The following is a 23,840-nucleotide window of genomic DNA, read 5'->3' as shown; positions in this document are numbered from 1 at the left end:
AAAAAAAGGCCTAGTAAAAAACAAAATAAATAAAAAAACGATGAAATATGGCCTGGGGGGTAAAAACCACCCAGGAGTCCACGGCCGTGGCCGTGGAACAAAAGGGGGCACACAAGGGGCTCCAGCACGTCTAGAGTGACCCCCGCCACCTTCTGATGGTGGTTAAAGGCAGCAGAAAAAATATACTATAGTCCAAAGGAGAAAAAAGAAAAAACGATAACCCATGGGTATGGGTTTAAACCCCCAAATTAGGGGAAACATGGTGACATAAGGGCCGAAGCCAGAGAAAGTCAGATGTAGAAGTTGAGTTCCCGTCAAGGTGGAAGTCTAGGAAAGGGATTTCGTTGGGGAGTGGAGGAGTTCCGTGACTTCCCTCGAACAGGGGTCCAAATCCGGCCTGGGATGGATGTGGGTTTAGGTGTCATCGGGAGCGGAGTGGGATCCTCATCTGGTAGCGGCGGAAGACCAAGATTGCGGATGGATGTTTCACTTTCCTGTAGGTCTCTCATGGAATATTGGATCCCGTCTTTAGTGGCCGACAGGCGAAAGGGGAAACCCCAGCGGTATGGGAATTGATGGTTCTGTAGATGCATGGTCACAGGGCGGAAGCTGCGACGTTTAGCAAGGGTAATTGGAGATAAATCGCTGAAGATTTGTATCTTAGCCCTCTTGAATTTCAGCCAGGATTTATTGCGGCTCACCACGGTCAAAGCTTCTTTGCTATCGTAGTAATGGAAGCGGACTATGATGTCCCTGGGGTTAGCTCCTGCAGGGGGCTTCGGAGCCAGAGATCTTTGAGCTCTATCTAATCTCCAGTCTATGTCTGGGATCCGAGGGGCCACGACATTAAAGAGGCTGAGTAGGTGTGGTCTGATCTCCCGCACAGTAACAGTCTCAGGGACTCCTCTGATACGCAAGTTTTGACGGCATTCCCTGTTTTCCAAGTCTTCCTGTTGGGACTGAGCTCCAGTACCAGCTCGGGAGACAGATTGTTTCAAACCTGCGTTGTCTTCCTCTAAAACATGCACGTCATCAAATTTAGTTTCTAGAACATCAGTACATTCACCGATTTGGGCAAGCTCTCCCCGCAGTTCATGTGCAAGTTTTCCCATCTTCTTGGAGACATTGCTGGTCAAGTCCTGCAGGAGAGCCTGTAGTTTTGCGTCTAGTACATCAACCGTCACGGGTGTAGACATTGTGCCTGAGGGGTCATTCGTCAGGGTCTGCGGAGTGGCTCGTATGATTGATGGAGAGGGTACCTGTGAGGATTCGGGAGTGCCTGAAGGCAGGGATGGGGATGCAGGCCTGCTTAGAAAGCGGTCTAGAGCCTGTGAAGGCCGCAAATCCGGGGAATGAGACTGAGAAGAGTGCTTTGGCCCGTATTTCACCATGAGATGCTGGGACTAAGTATTAGTTAGATAGATACGTATGGGTGATGCCCCCCGATGCGAAAGTGGTTGTTATGCGTTGCGGAGGGGCTTAGGAAGGCAGCAAGGGTCAACGTAGCATGCTTACATGATTACACAGCCGCCATCATGGGAGGCCCGATGAGTGCCCACAGTGGTGGCAGCTGTAGCGTGCAAATCTCAAGAAAGCAAGAGAGGGGGGTTGGTGGCAGGTAGGCAGTGGTGCAGGTGGACTCCTGGGGTTAGGGCACTGTCCAGCAGGAACGCCTGAAAAGCCAGCAGGAGAAGAGGGCTAGGGTGGGAGAATGTTTTGGGAGTCCCAAGATGGCCGCTGACTAGACCTAAGCCTCAATCTCTGGGTGGTGTGGCGGCTGAAGGGGTATATATATATCTCACTCCCAGGGGTGGCTACTCCTTGATGTGGCGGGGTCCCCTATCACTCCCCAAGCAGTCTGTGTTGTTGAGGGGAAAGGATGCTGGAAAGAGAACCCTATGACAAGCCTGGGGTGTACCAAGATGGCCACTCACCTGAGATCCCGGGGATGCGATCTCCATTTAATCTGCTGCTGGAAGGTCACAATCCTGCATCCCCAGGCGGGGGAGTATCCTCCGGTTCGTGTATGGGCCCGATGCAGCCGCGGGTGTAGGTACTACAGCGGCCGGGACTCTGAAGGCGGAGGTAGGCTGCAAGATGGCAGCAGTGGATCTCCCGCAATGGTGGCGGCCACGAGATAGTCCGGAGGGAGCAGGTGCGATGAGGCCAAACGATAATGGCCATAACAGGCAGCAGACGGCTCCAGCAGCATGGATGGTTGAGTTGGGGTCTCTTTGGAGGTGTCGTGGAAGGAGGCGGATGGAGCTCGGCTTCAGCGGAGCTCCTCTCATACATCCTCCTTGGCTTCCGGCCACGTCCCCTTTGGCTGGTACTTTTTATATACCCTTTGTTTGACAATCCCTTACCTTTTACACTTGAAAATGGACAAAATAGATTTTCAAGAATTGTCCCTTTCCCCTGTTGACTTTAATTGGATGCTCAGCGGCCAGCTCGGAGAAGGAAGGGCTGAGCTCAGCCCTGACAATGCAAAGACTCTGGCTCTACCCATTCCATACTGCTGACTCCTTTCGGCATTCAGAGAATTTTGAACTTTCAAAACAGCCCAGTTGCAGTGCAACGACTCTGGCTCTACCCATTCCATACTGCTGACACCTTTCGGCATTCAGAGAATTTTGAACTTTCAAAACAGCCCAGTTGCAGCCACCTTGATATTTTCATCTACACTATGGGAAGCTGTTCTTCATTTTTGTCCCTTATGTGATCCTCTATATGAGTTTGGCCTCGTTTGCTAGCCTGGTTTTGGGTTGGAGTTGATTCTTCCCGTCCATTCCATTGGGACCCTGGAGGAATTTGAATCTCATGGATGATACAGACCACTCCTTCTCCGACCAGAGGACCCACAGTAATTCCAGTGGCTGATAGACCTGCGGGGATCCATCTATTTATATATGCACGCATGACCTTGTGGTTTCGGTAAGAGTACCCATCTTGTTTTTACCTACCTAGATGTCACCGGTATAAGATGTCTTCAAGATTACTCTCTAGTTTTTACATCGTGTAAAACATCACATTCTATGTCCTATGTGGATTTCAAGGACTTTCGTATTCACTTTATATTTGGACTTTTGGTTTTTCTTTTCAAAGTATTTGTCACACGTGTCTTCTTAGCACTTTTTTAGCTCTACATTATATTGTTTAGTTCAACAAATGGCCTGCATATTGAACCCAAGCACATTCATTCCTCACTATCTGCCAGCCTTATAATGAAAACAAAATCAGTTGTAAACTGACTGAAACCTAACCCAGTTGTGATCTTCAAGCATCTTTAAGGATGAATTAGAGTACAGGCAGGGACAGAGGTAATTTATGAATTGTTTAAAGTTTTATTTTAGCACTTGTTAAGAACATGTGAGAGTGCATTCTATGGTAAAAACAATTCTGTGCCTGCAGCAGCCCTCCAGAGCCCCCCTTGTTTTTACGTAAACCCAATTGTTCCAGCGATGAGAATGAGCCCAGCAGCTCCAGCCATTGTCTTGGGTCCTCATTGCAGAGATTGAAAGCAGAGGGAGCTATTGGCTCCCTCTGCTGTCAATCAAATCCAGTTTCATGGGATCCGGGGCTGGGCCAAGTTCTGCTGTCTGTGTCAATGAACGCAACAGCAGGACTCAGGAGCGCGCCAGCACGAGTGCCCCCATGGAAAGCGGCTCTCCGTGGGGTCAATCAATGAAGAGGAGGAACCAGAAGTGGTGCCGGGACACCCCAGAAAAGGAGGATCAGGGCTGCTCTTTGCAAAACCCTTGCACAGACCAGGTAAGTATGGCATGTTTGTTATTACAAAAAACAAAAAAAAAACATGAACCTTTACAATCACTTTAAAAGCAAAAAGTAAAAAGTGCCAATTCTGTCTGCTGCCTCATTCCTCTGCTATCAGCACAAATCACACGTTTTCCTGACACCAAGTGAAAGGAGGGATCTCCAGCTGATTGACAGCCTGGGCTCTGTTCCTGTGTGCTGTGTGAGGTGAGGTGAGGGAGGCGGGGGGGGGGGGGGTTAGTTCCCTTCAATCAGCTCTCAGAGATCTCCTTACTGAGTTCTGCAGAGTGCAACTTTTTTTCTGAATGCAACCAGTAAAAATTCTGGACTCTGAACAGATGTAGAGAGAATACTGCAAATAGTCAGGTACAGCTTGTGTAAGAGGATTTGTTTTTTCTTTGTGTATCACCTGAGGCTAGTCACTTCCCTGGGTATATGTAAGGCTATACAATTACTTTAAGGTTAAAAATTGCTCAAATTGTGTCACAGAAGAAAAAAGACAAGAATAAAATAAAATTCCTGCTAACGTCATATAAAAATCTGTTCACCAATTCCTTATTCAACTACTTGATCCATTCCCTTACTTATACTAATGAATACCGCTAAGCATTCTAATAGGGGCTTTGAAGAGAAGCAAGGCAAAGCTATACATATTTTCATAAGTCTTTTGTAGAACCCTGTTTATGAATGAGCACACATGGCCAAATTAAATAAATTGCATTGCCTAACTATCTGGGGTGGATATTGAGGAGTGCAGTCCAAAAATGAATGACACAATAAGATCAAATTGAAGTGTTTATTGAACAAAGGTAGCAAATGAAGCAAATGTAGACAGCTTGCAATAACTCCTGGTTTGACAGTTTGGATCAAGCCCTTACAAAAGTTTCCTAATTATACGTCATTGTGAGTCCAGTCATACTCACAGTTTTAGCCCCGGCGAAGCCCCAAAACCATTTACTTCATTTGATACCTTTGTTCAATAAAGACTTTGATTTGACCTTTTTGTGTCATAGACTTTTGTACTGGGTACTCCTCAATACTCAATCCAGAAGGGTGTTCCCTGAGAGACCATCAGAGAGGCAGGAGCCTGAGACCAGAATAAGATTAATCTACAGGGCACCTTCACTGCACATCAGCCCCTGTGAAGGTGGACTGAAATTCTATGATATATCAAATAATATCAATACTTCACTTCTATTGATTCAATGCCATCACACTTTCACATCAACATTGTTCAACTATGGCCATAATAGGTCATGCCTGCCCATTTGTTAAATATGGCTATGGGGTGAGAAATGGTCATACCATGGCTGATTGGGTGCTGGTTTCATGGAAGTGACAACTTGCTTCAAACAAAACCCTTGTTTATCCCTAACCATAATCCTAAAATAGTAAAAAACCAAATGGTAATATTCAGGTAAATGGTTTCTCAAATCTGTTACATCTTTTTTTTTTTTTCATTTTAACAGTAAAAATGTGAAAAAAGAGAATGTAATTTTCTAGCTTGCTGGGAATGTACAGTGCAAGTACATTAATTGCAGATTAATTAATCAAATTGTACAACTATATTAAGTATTAATATTTTCAAATAAGCATTCAACTTACTGATGCCATAAGAAAAAAATGCAGCAGAAGTAAACTAATATGGATATAAATCTAGTGTATTTGCTCGTTTATAAACAAGCTTTTGAAATTGATGTGTTAGCCTGGTATTTTCTATATTCCATGCAAAAGATAAAACTGCAAGTGGATTATTTTTCAGTAACACACACGTCTTCCAATTATTCATTGCCTGATCTGTATGCTCTGAAATGATGAACTACACTCACTGCTGCCAGTGTTAGACACTGAAAATAATCATTGATCTAACATTTTAGTCACAAAATCAATTGCCATTAATCTGAGAAAGACTTTACAATTCTGGTATGTCTTCAATATTCATTAGTCAGTGTATATGAGATACAAGTTAACATATTCATAATTCACCCATCTAATTTCCCTTGGTAGATAGACAGTGTTTGTATATCATGGTTAGATCAAACACCATGTTTATTAGACTGTAATTATACATTGCATACCTATACAAGGTGATAGAAATGTTCTTAGAACATCTGTTTCAGATAATATAAAAGTTTGTGGTCATAATGAAATGAACTTTGTTTTTTTTCAGCATTACTCAACAGTAATGCTTCTAACAATGTTAATATAAAGCTTTATACTCAGTTAACTGGTTAATTTAGAGAGCTGACTCCATGTCTGAGCTCTGTGTTCCCCACTGCTCTCATCAGCAATGTGACTGAGATCTAGTAGAGATCCTGCTTTTATTTACTTGCAAATGGCAATGGGGATTATGGAAAGGATTGCACCAAATAGTAAACTATATTACTTTCTTATTGGAGTTTCTACGTCAAAAGTGGAAGGGGACTCTTAAGTGTCCTTTACAAGTAAAGGAAAGTAGGTTCCCTGATGGATCACACTTACGTTGCTCATGGGGAGGAGTTTTGTCAATGAAACTTCAAACCTAAGATTTTCCTTGGAAATTGAATATTTTTATACTTGTGAATATGCCAGCTGCTCCTCTAATATACAATATTTAGTAACCTACCCATTGTCAGTAGACAAGAAAGATCCCGCACAGCCATACTCCAACAGATCCCCTTTATTCATGTAATAAAATTCCAACGGGTAGAATTACATACAGTGGGGAACAAGAGCAAGGTTGACATGCTTAGCGTGTTAGTGCTTATTCATAACCTTGGAGGTTATGAATAAGAGCTAACATGTAAAACATGGCAGCTTTGATATTGGTCCCGCACTGTATGTGATTCTATCTGTTGGAATTTTATTACACAAATAAAGCAGATCTGTTGGAGTATGTCTGCGTGGGAGCTTTCTTGTCTACTGTGTAGCTTGCAAGCTGGGTGAGCACCCTGTCGGCAAGTGTGGGGGGTGTGGATAGTGTGGACTGACCTGGAACTGTGGCTCTCAAAGTGGATGTAAACCCGATTCATGAAATTTGACCTAAGTACATATATCTGTAGTGTTTTCTTATCTCTCGCCAAGGCACTAAGTCCCGTGTGTTTCTGCTGTTTCGTTGCTCTGTTGTCAGCATGATAACTTCTGACAAGTTCACAGCACAGCTCTGCAAGTCTCTGCCTATGTGGAGGGAGGGAGTGTGCCTTTCTTCCAATCAGTGGTCTTGGATGTATGCCCAGAATCCACTCCCAGTGCTGAACAGGAAGAGAAAATCTCTAACATGAAAAGCACTTTCTAAAAAAATATAGAAAGCTTAAGACAGCAGATATGCATGTAAAACTTTTGTAGGGGGATTTGTTTCATCTGTGTATCATCTGAGGCTGTTCACTTCACTGGGTATATGTGAGGGTTTACATCCATTTTAAGTGTTGTTCTACCCTTTGTCAGGTTTAATATGTTAGGTCTGTAGGCAGGTGCCGTTTGTCCTCTATCCAGTAGGTGGCGTTGTACAGATGGAGTAGAAGCTCAAAGAAAAATTGTTCTTTTACAGACTCAGTAAGTGTCTCAGAGGGAGCAGCTGTCTAATTGAATGCTGCAACCTCGGGTGACCTTTGGGGGCCATCTTGGATGAGGCAATCCTTCTTTAAAAAGAGTCCCCAGCTCATTTTGGCATACCTGGAGTGAGTGGATAGGTGAAGGACTGTCATAAACTAGATGTGGCCAGAACTGTGTGACTGCGACAGAGTGAACCAGACATAAATAGGTGAAAGTAAGTTTATTAAAGTAAATGCATATAAATGTGAACACACCACCAATACAAACTGAGTGAACAAACCAAACAACCAAACAGTGATGATAAACAAACAAACCAGCATATGTAGCAAAAGGGAGTACCAGAATCATAGTCAAGCCAGGCCAGGGTCATAAACAGGAAGTCAGGAGATGGGGGGACAAGGAGAAAGGGATCAGGTTGCAGGACAAGGTTACAGGGATGCAGGAATAGACAGGATCAGGTACAACAGGTTCAGGAGGCAGGATGCAGGAATCAAGGTCAGGATCAGGCTAACAGGTACAGTACCAGATAAAAAGGCTGCAGGTCAGGGCACAAGGACAATACCAGGGCAAGGTGTGTGTGCACTTGCCGGGTATTTATACTATGGCTGCTATCAGTCATGTGACTCCTGATTACAGAAGGTAATATCTACCCCACACTTCCAAGATCCCTCCTCTGGTGGATGCCAGTACTCCGGCCCAAAGATGACATAATTCCAGCAGGGAAAAGCTCTACTGACAGCTCAAAACTGCCAGGAGACACCTGCTGGTGGATCTCAGCACTGCACACCAAATGATCGATATTACCAGTGGAGGGAAGGTTTCCTGACAGGGACATAGGCCCTGCTTGTTAGGGCTATTTTACACTGCTCTGTTGCAAAAACTTATTAAAAATCCATATGCATTTTTTTTCTTGTTTGTGGTGTGTTTTGCACCTGTGAAAAAGGGACAAGTGACTAAAAAAGGGACAAAAAAGGGATACTTCAATCGGCAGCATTTTGCAGAGCTCTCTCCAGAATCTGGAGGTGGATTGTACCCCTCTACTGGGCACAATATTATCAGGTAGGCCATGTAGTCTGACTATCTCCTTTATGAAAATTGTTGCCATGCCCACGGTGTACCTATCATGGGCAGAAAATGGGCCATCTTGGACAGATGCTCCACCACTACCAGGATAGTTGTGAACTCTTCTGAGGGAGGTAAATTCACTATGAAGTACATAGATATTTTTCTCCATGGTTCTTCCGGAACTGGAGCTTCAAGACTTAACATTGGACCCTTTGTTTTGCTGGCAGGTAGTGCAGGCGTTAACATACTCCCTACAGTCAGGTTTCAAAGTAGGTCACTAGAAAGATTGTTGGATACGTTCTGTTTTTCCCACCCTGAAGTGGCCGGAAAGTTGGTGATCATGGAATGTCTTTAAGACCTGGATTCTGGCTTGCTGTAGAACAAAGATTGTATTTTGGTGCCAAAGGAATCCTTCCTGGTTTCTTAAGGAGGATGCCTCTGGTTCCTTGCACTGGAAAGAAGCCTGTTTGAGTAAAGTCTTCAGATCAGGTTGGATTAAGAGAAAGTTTTGCGGTGACAAGATTGTGCTGGGAGCTGCCACTTTAGGAGTATCAGGAAACATCTGGCATAGAGTATCAGCTTTCTTATTCTTGGACCTAGGGCAGTAGGTAATGTGGAAGTTGAACCTAGAAAAGAACATAGCCCATGAAGCTTGTCGGGGTCTTAGGCATTTAGCAGTGCAAAGGTATTCTAGGTCCCTGTGATCTGTAAAAATCATAACAGGGTGAGTGGCACCTTCAAGAATGTATCTCCGTTGGAGGGTGATCGGAATGTGAACAAGGCAGGGTAAGTTTCACTGGAGCTCCACATCTCTTCTGTTCATTGATCCGAATATCGGAGATTTCCTGACAGAAATCCAGCACCAGGGGTACCGGGTTCTGTCTCTACACTCCGGGACATAAGAAAGGGGCATCCAACTCAGGGCACCAGACGCAGAAGAGTCAGCACCAGACCTGCTCTGCTCGAGGCCTGGAACCAGGCTTTGTCCCCGCTATCTTGCCTTCTCACTCAGCAAAGAAAGCCAAGAAACAGGCTAAGAGGATGCCACACGTGGCCGCAGTGCAGGGTCGGGACCCTGGAGTCTCCCTACCGTCCTCTCCTGACCAGGAAAATTCTCAGGATGCCATGACAAGGCTGATACTGGAGGCAATCGATGCAAGTAAGGCTGCTGTGATGGTATGCATTGACCATCTAGCCACTGAGTGCACATTGATCCGGCATGACCTGGATAAAATCCTGGGCAGGCTCACAGTAGCTGATGACAGGATTTCAGAGATGGAAGATGCCTCTCATTCTCAAGGCAATCAACAAGCTGAGCTGCAAGCAATGGTGAAAATGCTGCAAAATAGGGCTGGTGATGCAGAGGACAGGCAGAGAAGGAATAATGTGAGAGTGGTGGAGCTGCCAGAGGGGGCTGAAGGGGCGAAGGTGGCCACATTTGCAGAACAGTTCTTCAAACAGCTCCTAGTACTAGGGGAACTCTCTCCCATCTATGTGGTAGAACAGGCTCAAAAGGTCCCCACAGGAAGACGTGCACCTGGTGAATTCCCTCGGCCGTTCTTGGTGAGATTCCTGAACTACAGGGACTTGGACAGGAATCTAGGAAACACCAGGAGCTGCGTTATGAAAATACCCATTTTGAAAATACCCATGTGATGTTGTTTCCTGACTTCTCTGCAAACCCAGAAAAAGAGGTGCTCATTCAATGAGATCCAATAAAGATTGTGAGCCAAGGTCATACAGTACAGCATGCTATATCCCAGCAGGCTGCAGGTCCAGCACAACGGAGCGGTGACATTTTTTGACAACCCACTTGATGCTTGTGAATGGCTGGACAGGATCCCATGAAGATTGCCTGGACTCTGATAAATATTGATGTTCCACTGTGTTGAATCTGTTGTGCCTATATCCAGGTTCTCCAGTGATTCCTGTTGGGGACACATTTTAAGTCTCCCTTACTCAAATATCATATGGTTGAACCTGTGTGTTATACTTACCGAAGGCCAATAGATGGATCCAGATAACCAGGTATCCAATCAACTGTTCTTTTTTCCCTGTTTCTTTTCTTAACATTCAGTTTTTGCTGTGCATTGCTCCTTGTCCTGTTTTAAGTGGAGCTTTCAGGAACTCACAAAAACATCTACTTGATCTGTCGAACATTTGAACGTCGGTTGAACTACCAAAGAATTTTTTGTTGTTCATGTTTGGGACTAAAGCTGCATACCGGACTTTGTTTTTTTCTTTTAATTTTTCTTTTTTGATTCTGGTATAATGGCAGGGGGATTTTGTTTTCGTTTAAGCTCAGTTCCCAGCTCTCACGGGTATTTTGGCACCAACTACATGCGGCAGTGCCCTCTTGCTCCAGATCATACTGTAACACTGCTTTTGCCTGGTCTCTCAGGCTCTAGCAACGCAGTTTTTGAAATATATTGTCATGGCAAGCCAGATTAAAATAGTATCTTGGAATGGACGGGGGCTAAATAGTATGGGAATAAAAAAAATAAAAAATAAAGTAGAAGTGGCGCTATCCCCTATTATCTCAAATGAGAAATGTGCTGTTCAAATGTGATTTTTTTTTTAATCATTTTTTTAAAATAAAATATAATATAATACAAATGAATAAATAAATATATATATATTAAATATGCTTAAAGGTAAAACTATAGTCCATAAACACATGGAAAGTGACTCGTGCACAATATAGCAAGTGCTGTGACTAATCCTTAATATGCTGAAAGGAAGGTGCCGTTGCGTTGATCCGTGCAAATAGTGGGGGTTTTGCACTCACCAGATGCCTTGTCCCTATAGGGCAGGGGTAGAGAATGTCGGCTCTCCAGCTGTTTTGAAACTACAAGTCCCATGAGACATTGCAAGACCCTAACAATCACAGGTATAACTCCCAGAGGGAGAGACATGATGGGATTTGTAGTTTCAAAACAGCTGGAGAGCCGAGGTTCCCTACCCCTGCTATAGGGGCAGTTGTGCCTCCACAGTGTAAGCCCCTGTGTCGCTGTGTGGTGTTGTTCTGGGACCTTCAGTTTCTCTGCATATATCAGCCATCTCGCTTGATTAATCCATATGGAAAAAAGGAGTGCGCAATACTGTTTTTAAACTATGATTTATTAATTAAGAAATGTACTCACATTCGTTAATGAGTTTAACAGGCAGTATTATTACAGCTGCCGCCGATTGCAGTGTTTCGTCATCAAGACGTCATCCAGAGCCATTTTAAGCTCAGTTCCCAGCTCTCACAGGTATTTTGGCACCAACTACCACTGTTTTTGCCTGGTTTCTCAGGCTCTAGCAATGCAGTATTTGAACTCTATTGTCATGGCAAGCCAGATTAAAATAGTATCTTGGAATCGGCGGGGGCTAAATAGTAAATTCAAATGAGCCATGTGTCAGTATCTTAAGCAATCTAGGCCACGAGTAGTCCTCCTGCAGGAGACACACCTGGATGGCAACAGGGTTCTTGTGCTGTGGAGGGCCTGTATTCAAAGGGCATTCCATGTGACATACTGTATTCCACTTTTGCAAGGGGAGTATCTATCCTTATTATTAAAGTGGTTCCCTGTACTATCCACCAGGTGTTCCTGGATCTGGGGGAACGATATGTGGCAGTGGTCTTGGACATTTGCTACTATAAGCTGTTGTTGGTAAATATATATTTACCTCCCCCATTTACTGTGCAACTGTTACATGACTTATTTGTTAAGTTGGCTCCTCATGCCCAAGTCCTGTTGCTGCTGAAAGGAGACTTTAATGCTACTTTAGATGCATTGGACTCTTCCAACCCAGGTAGGATGGAGTCTGTTGTCCTGGGCCTCGGTGACTGGGCTGGATTAACTATAGTGATATAAAAACCCCACTGACAGATGCTACTCGCATCTGTCACAGTCCCATCGTTCATCGGCAAGGATTGACTTGGCCTTTGGCAACCCAGCTTTGCTACCATACTTGCAGAGGATTGAATATTTGGTGGGGGGCATATCTGACTACAATCCACTTTCTCCATGGGTAAAGGGTCAAGGAGCTGGAAACTTTCTTCTGGATGGTTGCAGAATGATAGGATGGCAGCTCACATGCTGGAAGCAATTACAGCATATCGGAAGGCCAACGATGAATCAGCAGACGCTCCGATAGTGTGGGATGCATTTTAGGCTGTAGCCCGGGGAGAATTTATATCTGCTCTAAAAATGGTGTGGGTGGCACAGAACATTGAGATTCTTTTACTAAAAGAAAAGGAAATGGATTGTGCGAAGGACAACACTGATAACCCCTCGGATTCCTCCTACACTGCTTTGTTGGAAGCAAGGCGTCTGCTCTCCTTACATTTCAATAACGGTAAACTACTGGCCATGTTGGTAGCTGACTAGAACCAGATAGCGCGTATTCCTGTTATCAAATGTAGAAATTGAGCCCTAGCTAAGGATTCCTTTATTATTATGGAGGAATTTAGGGATTTTTTTCCACTCTATGTACACTCATTCAAAAATATGATCAGAAATACCTGAATACACTTTTGGAGGGCCTTGTTCTCCCAAGTTTGTCGGATTCAGACCTGCTGGCTCTGGACTCCAAAATTACTTCTAAAAAAGTTGTATCGGCCATCTTTGCTTTTACACCTCACAAGGCCCCTGGACTGGACGGGTTTCCCGGTTCTACAAGTCCTATGTAGATCAGCTGGCCCCCAGACTTACTGCACTTTTAGACAACTGCTTGCAACAGCAGAAGCTCACTGACTTGATGCTAGAGGAATATATGATACTTTTACTGAAATCCAATAAGAACCCCCTTGAATGCTCATCCTACAGGCCTATAGCCTTTCTGAATATGGACCTGAACTAAAGTGTTGGCGAATGGACTTTCTGGGATCATTTCCTGTCTGGTGGATAAAGACCAGACAGGCTTCATGCCCGGCAAGTCTACTGACACCAACCTGCAAAGACTGTTTACACATTTACAACTTCCTAACCTTGACTGCCCTACCAGAAAAGGCTTTTGATTCGATAGACTGGCAGTACATGCTCACAGTACTTCAGAAAATTGATCTCGCTTCTATATAGCAACCACAAGGTGGCGATACAGTTGGGAGTTGTTACGTCCCCTTTCTTCTCAGTGGGTAGGGGCACCAAGTGGGGTTGCCCTCTGTTAAACTTCCTGTTTGCTCTCATTATGGAACCTCTAGCATAAGTCTGGGCCGAACTTCGGTTGCTCGGATGTTCTAGTGAACACCGAACAATATGCGGTGTTCGGGGCAAATTCAAAAGCCGCCAAACCACCATTAAAGTCTATGGGACGAGAACAAAGGCCTCATCCCTTGCCCGGTTGCTGTGGGGGTCTGTGGGGGTCGTTTTAAATGGTAACGGGTACATTGTACCCGTACCATTTCACAAAAAAAGTGTCAAATTTAAAAGAAAACACAAGACACACTTTGGGACAAGTCCTTTATTAAAATATAAAAAAATAAAAATGTCCCACAAAGTCCATTTATCCTCTTCTCTCGCTCCACCGACTGCCCAAAAAAAAATCCCCCATGCCACCACCGATCCGCCTTCATGGGAGGCATCCGTTGTAATGACCATCCTCTCAGGTGACAGTTCTTTTATAACTGAGGGCAGGGGCCACATGGTGACATACCCGGGTGACCCCGTTCCTCCCCTCTGACGCGCAGGGACTTCCCAATGGCTTCCCCATGGTGTCAGAGGAGGGCGGGGTTACTTGTTTATGTAAACAGGTGGCCCCACCCCCCTCTGACGCCCCGGGAAAGCCATGGGGAAGTCCCTGTGTGTCAGAAGAGGGCGGGGTCACCTGGGTACATCACTGTGTGGCCTCACCCTCACTTTTTTTGTGAAATGGTACGGGTACAATGTACCCGTTACCATTTCAAACAGGGGGGGCCCTTGTTAAAGGGATCTTCCAGATTCCGATAACCCTCCGCCCGCAGACCCCCACAACCACCGGGCAAGGGTTGTGGAAATGAGGCCCTTGTCCCCATCAACATGGGGACAAGGTGTTTTGGGGGCTATCCCAAAGCACCCTCCCCATGTTGAGGGCATGTGGCCTGGTATGGTTCAGGAGGGGGGCACTCTCTCTGCCTCCGTCTTTTCCTGCAGCCTGCCAGGTTGCGTGCTCAGATAAGGGTCTGGTCTGGTATGGATTTTGAGGGGGACCCTTACACCATTTAAAAAAAAATTGGCGTAGGGTTCCCCTTAATATCCATACCAGACCTGAAGGGCCTGGTATGGAATTTGGGGGGACCCCCACGCAATTTTTTTTTAAATTTTGGTTCAGGGTTCCCCTTAATTTTCATACCAGACCCAAAGGGCCTGGTAATGGACTGGGGATCCCATGACATTTTTTTCAATGACTTTTATCTGTATTGCCGGGACTCAATAATTCTCAATAGCCGCTATTACTTTTAAATTACTTTTTTTCCTTTAGAAATGTCATTTTGTGCAGGGACTGTGTAAGGGAAGTTTGGCTAACAGACATGCACGTGCACACCAGTGTGTATGGGCGCATGCATGGGCGTGCACAAATGCGCTCCAACGTGCGCGCACACGTGCACATCTGGGTGCCAAGTAGTTTATTTAAACGGAACACTGACAAATGAGCCTTGCTGAGTGGTCTTTCAGCTAGTACCTGTTACCTGTATCTGATCTGTTCCAGCGATCCTGTGTTTGACCCAGCTTGTACCTGAACCTTCCTGTTGACTTATGCCTCCCTTCCTGAGACCTCGGCTTGTGTTTGACCTCGTTCCTGCTTCATGCTCCTGTACTGCACTGCCCGACTGTGTGCCGAACCCGGCCTGTATCTTGTCCTTGATTCTGTCTCACGTTCCGGTACCTGCTCTGCTCAGCTGTTGATGACCTCCTGGCTTATGTTCCGACCACGACTCTGCCTGCTGATCCAGCAACATGGAAGTCCAGTCCTCGTTGTCCATCCGGTGATCTCCAGCTATCGGCTTCCTGCCAAGACCTGTCCTGAGCCACCTATACAATGGCCCTCGTGCCACTCTGTGTCTTTCACTCCCTGTCATCTCTACCAGGGGTGCTAGACAAGAGGTGCAAGAGAAGCCCTTTCTACAGCGCAGTCTCTGCCAGGTATGTGACAGACTGTTCTAAACACTGGAAAATTACGCCACTTTACAGGCATACTATAGACGCCCCTCATGTATGAAATTTATTGTTTCACTTTAAGCATTATTAAAATCACTGCTGCTGAAAAAAAAGGCAGTTTAATAAAATAAAAATTTTTACTTGATACATGTCCCCTGGGGCAGGACTCAGGTCTCCAAACACTTTTTATGACAATATTAACCCTTAAAATTAGCACTTTTGATTTCTCCCATAGACAATTCACTATAGCTGCTATTACTTTTAAACTACTTTTTTTTCCTTTAGAAATGTCATTTTGTGCAGAGAAAACACGGGAATCATGCACTGACGTAATTTCTGGGTGTGATAGTGGTCAGTGAGACTGTGGAACACAGCTGGAGCGCACGCTGCAAGTGAGACATACCACAAGTCTGAAGCTGTTATTTCTCCCGTAGTTGTAGGACTTTGTGAGGTGTTTCCATAGTATTAATTATTATTTATATTATGTATTATTTATTTTTTACTTTTACATTTTTTGTCTCTCTTTTTTACTGTTTTGATTTTGGAATAAAAACATTTCCATATTTAAATACTGCACTATGGGAGCCCATATCTAATTTTTTGCATGAAAACCTTATCCATACTGGATATTGGAGAGAGCATTAGGAGAGGAACACAGCTGGTTGTTCTGGGCTTGGAGAGAGATCTTTTGCACACCTAATTCGGTCCAGCTGTAGGATATCCTTGGAAAGTCCATAGGAGCTGGATACGGGTTGGAAAGGTTGGAGCCTGGCTCCATGATCTATATTAGGAAACAGTATCGGTACATCAAGCCTATATGCTATGTGAGATATCACTGTAGGGGTTATTGGAGCTGGTGAGTGGGGACCCAAGAGGGGGAGCAGTTAAAAGTCACTTGGATTTTGTTCTTGAGTTAATCGTCACCAAGCACTTAATTATCACATAAGACTTTGGTTGGACTGATTTTTTTAATGTATTTTTTGGACTTGGCATGCAAATTTTTTGGGGTCGTTTTATATAATTTCAACTATTTTTTATTATTTAATATTTGTCTAAGCCCCGTACACATGGTCGGACATTCTGGCAACCAAACACCACTTCCGAACCACCGACGGATTTAGTCCGGAAGTGGTGTTTATTGGTGCTTTCTATTGTCCGTTCTGACCAGCCGACCGTTTTAAGCTATGTTTTGTGTACGTACTCATCGTAGAGTTTGTGCTGTGCATGGGCTTGGTGTTGGGGTTTTAGCTTTGACACAAGCCCGGTCCATGAACAGGGCAAGGAGGAGTTTGTGGACCAAGAATTGGTTGCGCCAGCGTGACCAGTTCTCGCACATGCCTTTGCTTTGTGAGATCCGGGAGAATAATCCTGATGATTTCAGGAATTATCTCTGGATGATGGACCCCGTTTTTCACCGTCTGCTGGCTTTGCTGTCCCCTTATATCAGCAGGCAGGATACCTGCATGCGGCAAGCCATCACTCCGGAGCAGAGGCTAATCCCCACGTTGCGCTACTTGGCGACAGGGAGAAGCCTTCAGGACCTCAAGTTCTCCACAGGCATCTACCCCCAGGCTCTGGGGATCATTATTTCAGAGACCTGTTCTGCCATCATTCAGGTCCTGCAGAAGGACTATATGAAGGTAAGTTTTCTCCTTCAACATCACATTCTATGTATTTAATGATTGCTAATGTATTGGATTTCTTTCCTCATTCCCTAATTACCATGATTGCAATATGTTCTTATTGATATGCTGTGCCCCTTTGTTCTTATGCATGCTGGAAGCTTTTCAAGTTCCTTTTTTGTCCGTCATGCATATTTTCCTTCACTAACTTCCCCAGCATGCTCTTCTGGGCCCATAAACCTATAGTCTAGTCACTTAGCAATGTATTTTGTCAGCTCCATAGTGTTGCTTTCCCCTAAACACCCCCTAAAATGTGTACACATGTTATGTGTGTGCTTAAATTCATGCAGAGTGCCAGATTATTATTTTTTTGGTTGGGCCAAACTCATTAGAAACCCCCCTCCCCCCAACTGCTAGGTCAGCTGATAGCAATCCTCTATCTGCTGACTTTGCCAAACCCAATACACACTATACCTACCTTTTTTCTGGTCAGATTTATGGACGAATTCACCAAAGCATGTAGTGCAAGGGCCTGCCTCAATACTTTAAAATGCTACAGTTTCAAGTATTTTTTCTCATATTATTATCTTGATAGGTAATAGCAGAATGTCAAAATGTGCTTCCATTTGTTCCTTTTTTTGGTATTATGACACTTCTTACCTGTCCGGTGGGCTGCCAATAGTGTAAGTAAGGAGGGGCTGACCAAAGTATCACACATTATTTCTACATTCAGCTCTCAATGTAGTGGAGAGGGTTACCTGTCCAAAACATCCCCCCCTCATTTTTTGCACGGGCCCATCAGATGGGGGGATGGGGGGGGGGTGATGACTCTGATAAGGGGACCTTATACTTTAGGCTTTAAATACTCATTTCCCAAAATGTTATACTGATATTGTCCAAAAATGTTTGTGTCTAATCTGCTTGCAATGTTGATGTGAAGAATTACTAATTTTTTTTCTTGTTTCACTCCACAGTTTCCTTCAACGCCACAGGAATGGCAGACTGTGGCCTCCCACTTTGCCAGCCATTGGGACTTGCCCAATTGTGGAGGTGCAATTGATGGGAAACATGTCCACATCGTCCCACCCCCCAACTCGGGGTCCTACTATTATAATTACAAGGGGTTTAATTGTATCGTGATGTTGGCGGTGGTGTCAGCGACCTATGACTTCCTGTATGTGGACGTGGGACAAAATGGCCGGATGTCGGATGGTGGAGTGTTCACACGGACGGAATTCTACTGGCATCTCCAGAGTGGCAGTCTGGGCTTGCCACCTCCAGAGGAGAATCTGGAAGGACTCCCATTCATTTTCGTCACGGATGAGGCGTTTGCTCTCTTTAATCTTTAATTTCCGGCTGGCCAGAGCCAGAAGAGTCGTGGAGAGCACTTTTGGAATACTGGCCAGCCGGTTCTGCCTATTTTTGACGCCAATCCACATGGGGGAATATAAACTAAATCATATAGTGCTTGCCTGCTGCGTTCTGCACAATATTTTGAAAAAACATTCCTCAAACTATGTGGTCTCAGTTGGCCCAGATGCAGACTTGCCGGAAAATGACAACCTCACGGCCCTTGAAGCTGCTCATCCTGGCTTGCCCCCCCAAAGCGCCTGCAAGGTCAGAAATGAAAACATGGAGTACTTTGTGGGTAGGGGGGGGGGGGGCATTGATATGCCAGACAATGTCTGAGAGGCATTTTTTAATACATTTTTCTTTGAAACTACAATAATCTTTGTTTTAATTTACTGCTTGGCTTTGTTTTAGGTGTCTCATAGGTATTTTTGCTGTTTTTTTGTGCCTTTTTTAACAACAGTGCAAACCCAAGTTCTGAGCAAGATGAGCTGACAGTCTCTTCTTCAGATAATCTTATTATGTTGTGGGTCTGCTACACACACACCTTGTTTTTGTTGATAATGTATGCAGTGCATTACTGACAAAAATATTGCCCTTTTTCAGCACCATGGCAAAAATATGTGGGATCATGAAAATGGCGTGATTGGGGAAATTTTAACATCACTCTGGGTGTTATTTACTAAAGGTACATCCACTATGCACTACAAGTGCACCTGAAACTGCACTTGGAGTGCAAAGTGGATTTGCCTTTAGTAAATAACACCCATTGCCACAGAAACCAACAACTTTACTCTAAATACTGCCTTTGCGCATTGAAAAAGGAAGAAACACATTGTTGATAATTTCCCTTTTTACTCAAAGCACATTCACATGTGCGTTTAGAAAAGGGTTTTACAACAAACCAACATATTTGGTGTATAGAAAACATTATTTTGGGTAACATGTTTATAACTTGGCGTTTTTGTGTAAACAGGCATGTATCAAAGTATAACATACAGTACACAGGAACTTACAAAGTTCAACTTTGAAAAGTGAAGACAATATCAGACATGAGTATGTACAAACTGTGCTGATATTGCCTTCATCAGATGGGGTGTCACCCCTGGAAAAGCCAAATTTGGAAGATGCACACACATTGAGAATACAAAAGTGGCCAGTTTCTTTCTGATCCCATGTCTAATGTCAACATGTGCTATCTCCCATCATGGGGTATCAATGTCTATTTTTGTGGGGGTGCAACCCCTTTATCTCAGCCACTTTAGTAGCAAGGAAGGGGTTGAACTCACAAAGCGCATACATTGATCCCCCATAATGGGAGATAGTACATGTTGACACACTGTGTGCATCTTCCAAATTTGGCTTTTTGAAAAATATAAAAGTTTTGTGGAAAAATCAAAAACTATGCTAGCTAGTTTGGGGTGTTTCATACTCTCCCCAAAATATCAATGATGTTCTTCATTTTCTGTTGAACATCATTGATGTTTTTCTGTATATTCTCTAAATCGCGATTGCACCCCATTATCTCCCCAATGAGGATCTGGGCACTTTCACTGGTAAAATGTGATTCTTTTTCCACATCACCTTAAAAAAAAAAAAACACACCATGTATTATAAATATGCAGACATACATTGATTAGCTTACCGGAAGCTGTGGTTTCTGACACTCATCTGTTGTGGTGGCAATTTGTCCAACTTCAACAATCTCTCCTTCCTCCTCCTTCTCTGCTTCTGGTGTTGGTATTTACCCTTCTTTGGGAGGTGTGGGGTCCCTGGTGTCCTCAGACGTCCCGAGTCTTCTCTCCCCTATGAGAATGTAAAAAAGGAATACTTAGCACACAGAGGGCAGAAATAGGAATATGAAACATTGCTTGGAAGTGTTGTACAATTGTGTTTTTTGGCCGAGTTCAAAGGTGAGAACATTATTTTTGACACTTTATAAAGCTGGAATACTTACCTGCAGTGTGAACAAATGTAGTGAAGTGTAAGTTGGAAAAACATAGTTTTGGGAGTGGGCTAACAAACAATGTTAGTACGAACGATTGAACCCATGAACTTGAAAGTGGCCATTTTAAACTGTACAACATTACATCAAAGCACATGGAGCAGTATGCAAGCAATAATAATAATATCAACACACGACAACTACTTACTTTTTTGAAGAACTTGCTTGATCCTTCTGTACTGATTGTGCTCCCTCAGTTTCAGGTCTGACCAGCGTTTTCTCAGTTGATCCTTGGACCGCCGTACCCCAAAATTCTTCTGAAGACTCTTCACAACTTTAGTTATATTTGGGTTTGGGTAAGGTCCATACTTCCCATCATAGTCGTTCACCATCTCCAACATCTCTCCAAAAGACATATTTGAGGCCTTAAATCTTCTCCTCCAGGATCGGGACGTTTCAGGCTCCAGTCTTTCTTCGCCCTCCTCCTCGTTAGTGGAACTATTATTAGTGCACACCTGCTGTGTCTCTGCCATGTGCTCTCCCCACTGCGCTGAAAGAGAAGGGGCAGGAAATAGTCTAGAAAGAACGTTGGGGTGGACGGAGTTTAACGCATGCGCACTGTAGATAAAACGCAACACGCGTGTGACGTACGTACGATCTGTGAGTAGAGGAAGGAGGAACTGAAACACTGATCGTTCAAACGAAGGTACAATTTTAACTTGGTACATCACTACATCACTAGTAGGGATGAGCTTCGTGTTCGGCGAATTCTGAACGTTGTGGACCGTTCGCGCCAAATTCGTGTGGCGCTCACGGCCCACAATGCACTGCGTGCCCTGAACCCAGTATACACCGCTATATCCACCTATATAGCTAACTATCTTGCTCTTTTTGAATAGAGCAGGCAGTCAGTTGTAGGAGATTGTGCATGCTGTCTGCGTGCTCTGAACCCAGTATACACCGCTATATCCACCTATATAGCTAGCTATCTTGCTCGTTTTAAATAGAGCTTGCAGTCAGTTGTAGGAGATTGTGCGTGCTGTCTGCGTGCTCTGAACCCAGTATACACCGCTATATCCACCTATATAGCTAGCTATCTTACTCGTTTTAAATAGAGCTTGCAGTCAGTTGTAGGAGATTGTGTGTGCTGTCTGCGTGCTCTGAACCCAGTATACACCGCTATATCCACCTATATAGCTAACTATCTTGCTCTTTTTAAATAGAGCTTGCAGTCAGTTGTAGGAGATTGTGCGTGCTGTCTGCGTGCTCTGAACCCAGTATACACCGCTATATCCATCTATATAGCTAGCTATCTTGCTAGTTTTAAATAGAGCTTGCAGTCAGTAGGGATGAGCCGAACACCCCCCGGTTCGGTTCGCACCAGAACTTTCGAACGGACCCCACGTTCGTTACGAACGTTAGAACCCCATTGAAGTCTGTGGGACTCGAACGTTCGAAATGGAAAGTGCTAATTTTAACGGCTAATATGCAAGATACTGTCCTAAAAAGGGTTTAGAGACCTGGCTCCTGCCCCAGGGGACATGGGTCAATGCAAAAAAAAGTTTTAAAAACGGCCGTTTTTGCGGGAGCACTGATTTTAATGACGATTAAAGTGAAAAAAAAAGTGAAATATTCCTTTAAATATGGTGCCTGTGGGGTGTCTTTAGTATGCCTGTGAAGTGCCACGTGTTTCCCGTGTTTAGAACAGTCCCTGCACAAAATTACATTTAACGGAAATAACACCATTTAAAACTGCTTGCGGTTTTAATGTTATATCTGGTTCCTGCAATATGGTTGAAAATCATTCAGAAAAATGGCATGGGTAGCCCTCCCTGCCCATTACCAGCCTATTTGGGTCTTGTACGCATATTAAGGGGAACCCTGTACCCATATTAAAAAAAGGAAATGCGTGTGGCCCCCAGGCCCTATATACTCAGAACAGCAGTATACAAGCGGTGCAAACAAGACAGGGACTGTGTAGGTTTGTTGTGTTAAGTTGAATCTGTTTGTAATTTTCAACTGGTACATTTTTAAAGTGTAGCTCCAGTCAAAAAAACTATTTTTAAGCTTTTTGGAAAACATAGGGAAGGGTTATCACCCCTGTATAATTTGTTTTGTCGTCCATCTTTTTTCATCTCACTTGCTGCTGTCTCCTTGCGTTTGCAAGTAGGAGATGTTTGTAAGTTGGATGTTTGAAAGTAGGGGCCTGCCCTATATGCTCTGCAGAAATGGCGGAACAAGGTGTTGGTTTTGCCACAACATTGTAAGCCCTCAAAGTGACTCTTGGTGGGCGCTGGAGCGCCCTGCTGTGAACGATTAATTACATGCCATTGTTGAACAGTGGTAGAAAAATTGACTTTTGGTGGTTGTGGTGCTGGTGCCACAACACTATAAGTCCTCACAGTTACTCTGGGTGGGCACAGGAAGGGGCCCTCCTGTGAAATATTATATCAAGAATTGTAATTACATGTCCCTGTTAAACAGGGGCAGAAAAATTTGGCCTTAGGCACTGCTGCTGGTGCCACCACACTGCAACCTCTTCCATATACTCTAGTTTTTTTGCTGGAATTAGCCCTGCTGCAAAGCATTGCATCAAAAATTGTACTTAAACGCCCCTGTTAAACAGGGGCAGAAAAATTGGGCCTTAGGCACTGGTGCTGGTGCCACCACACTGCAACCTCTGCCATATACTCTAGCTTTATTGCAGGAATTAGCCCTGCTGCAAAGCATTGCATCAAAAATTGTACTTAAACGCCCCTGTTAAACAGGGGCAGAAAAATTGGGCCTTAGGCACTGGTGCTTGTGCCACCACACTGCAACCTCTGCCATATACTCTAGTTTTATTGCAGGAATTAGCCCTGCTGCAAAGCATTGCATCAAAAATTGTACTTAAACGCCCCTGTTAAACAGGGGCAGAAAAATTGGGCCTTAGGCACTGGTGCTTGTGCCACCACACTGCAACCTCTGCCATATACTCTAGTTTTATTGCAGGAATTAGCCCTGCTGCAAAGCATTGCATCAAAAATTGTAATTAAACGCCCCTGTTAAACAGGGGCAGAAAAATTGGGCTGCTGGCATCACCAGAACCAAAAATGTTCTTCCAACATATCAGCGGAGGAGGAAGAGGATAGACAATCAACATAACAGGACAGTCACTCAGCATCAGCATAGGCAGTCTTGAAGGGATGTGGTATTTCAAAAAAAATTATTCGGTTACATCAGCTTCAGGTGCTTGGTAGCTGTGGGTGATCCAAGACTGATTCATCTTGATGAAGGTCAGTCGATCAACTGATTCGGTGGACAGGCGCACCCTGTGATCGGTAACAAAGCCACCAGCAGCACTGAAGGTGCGTTCCGAAAGAACGCTGGATGCAGGACAGGCCAGTAGCTCAATTGCATACTGTGCAAGCTCTGGCCAGTGATCCATCCTCA

Source organism: Lithobates pipiens, unplaced genomic scaffold (genome assembly GCF_037356315.1).
Source record: "Lithobates pipiens isolate NorthernLeopardFrog02 unplaced genomic scaffold, aLitPip1_a1.2 Scaffold_18, whole genome shotgun sequence".
Taxonomy (NCBI): domain Eukaryota; kingdom Metazoa; phylum Chordata; class Amphibia; order Anura; family Ranidae; genus Lithobates; species Lithobates pipiens.
Note: the sequence above shows the minus strand (reverse complement) of the source record.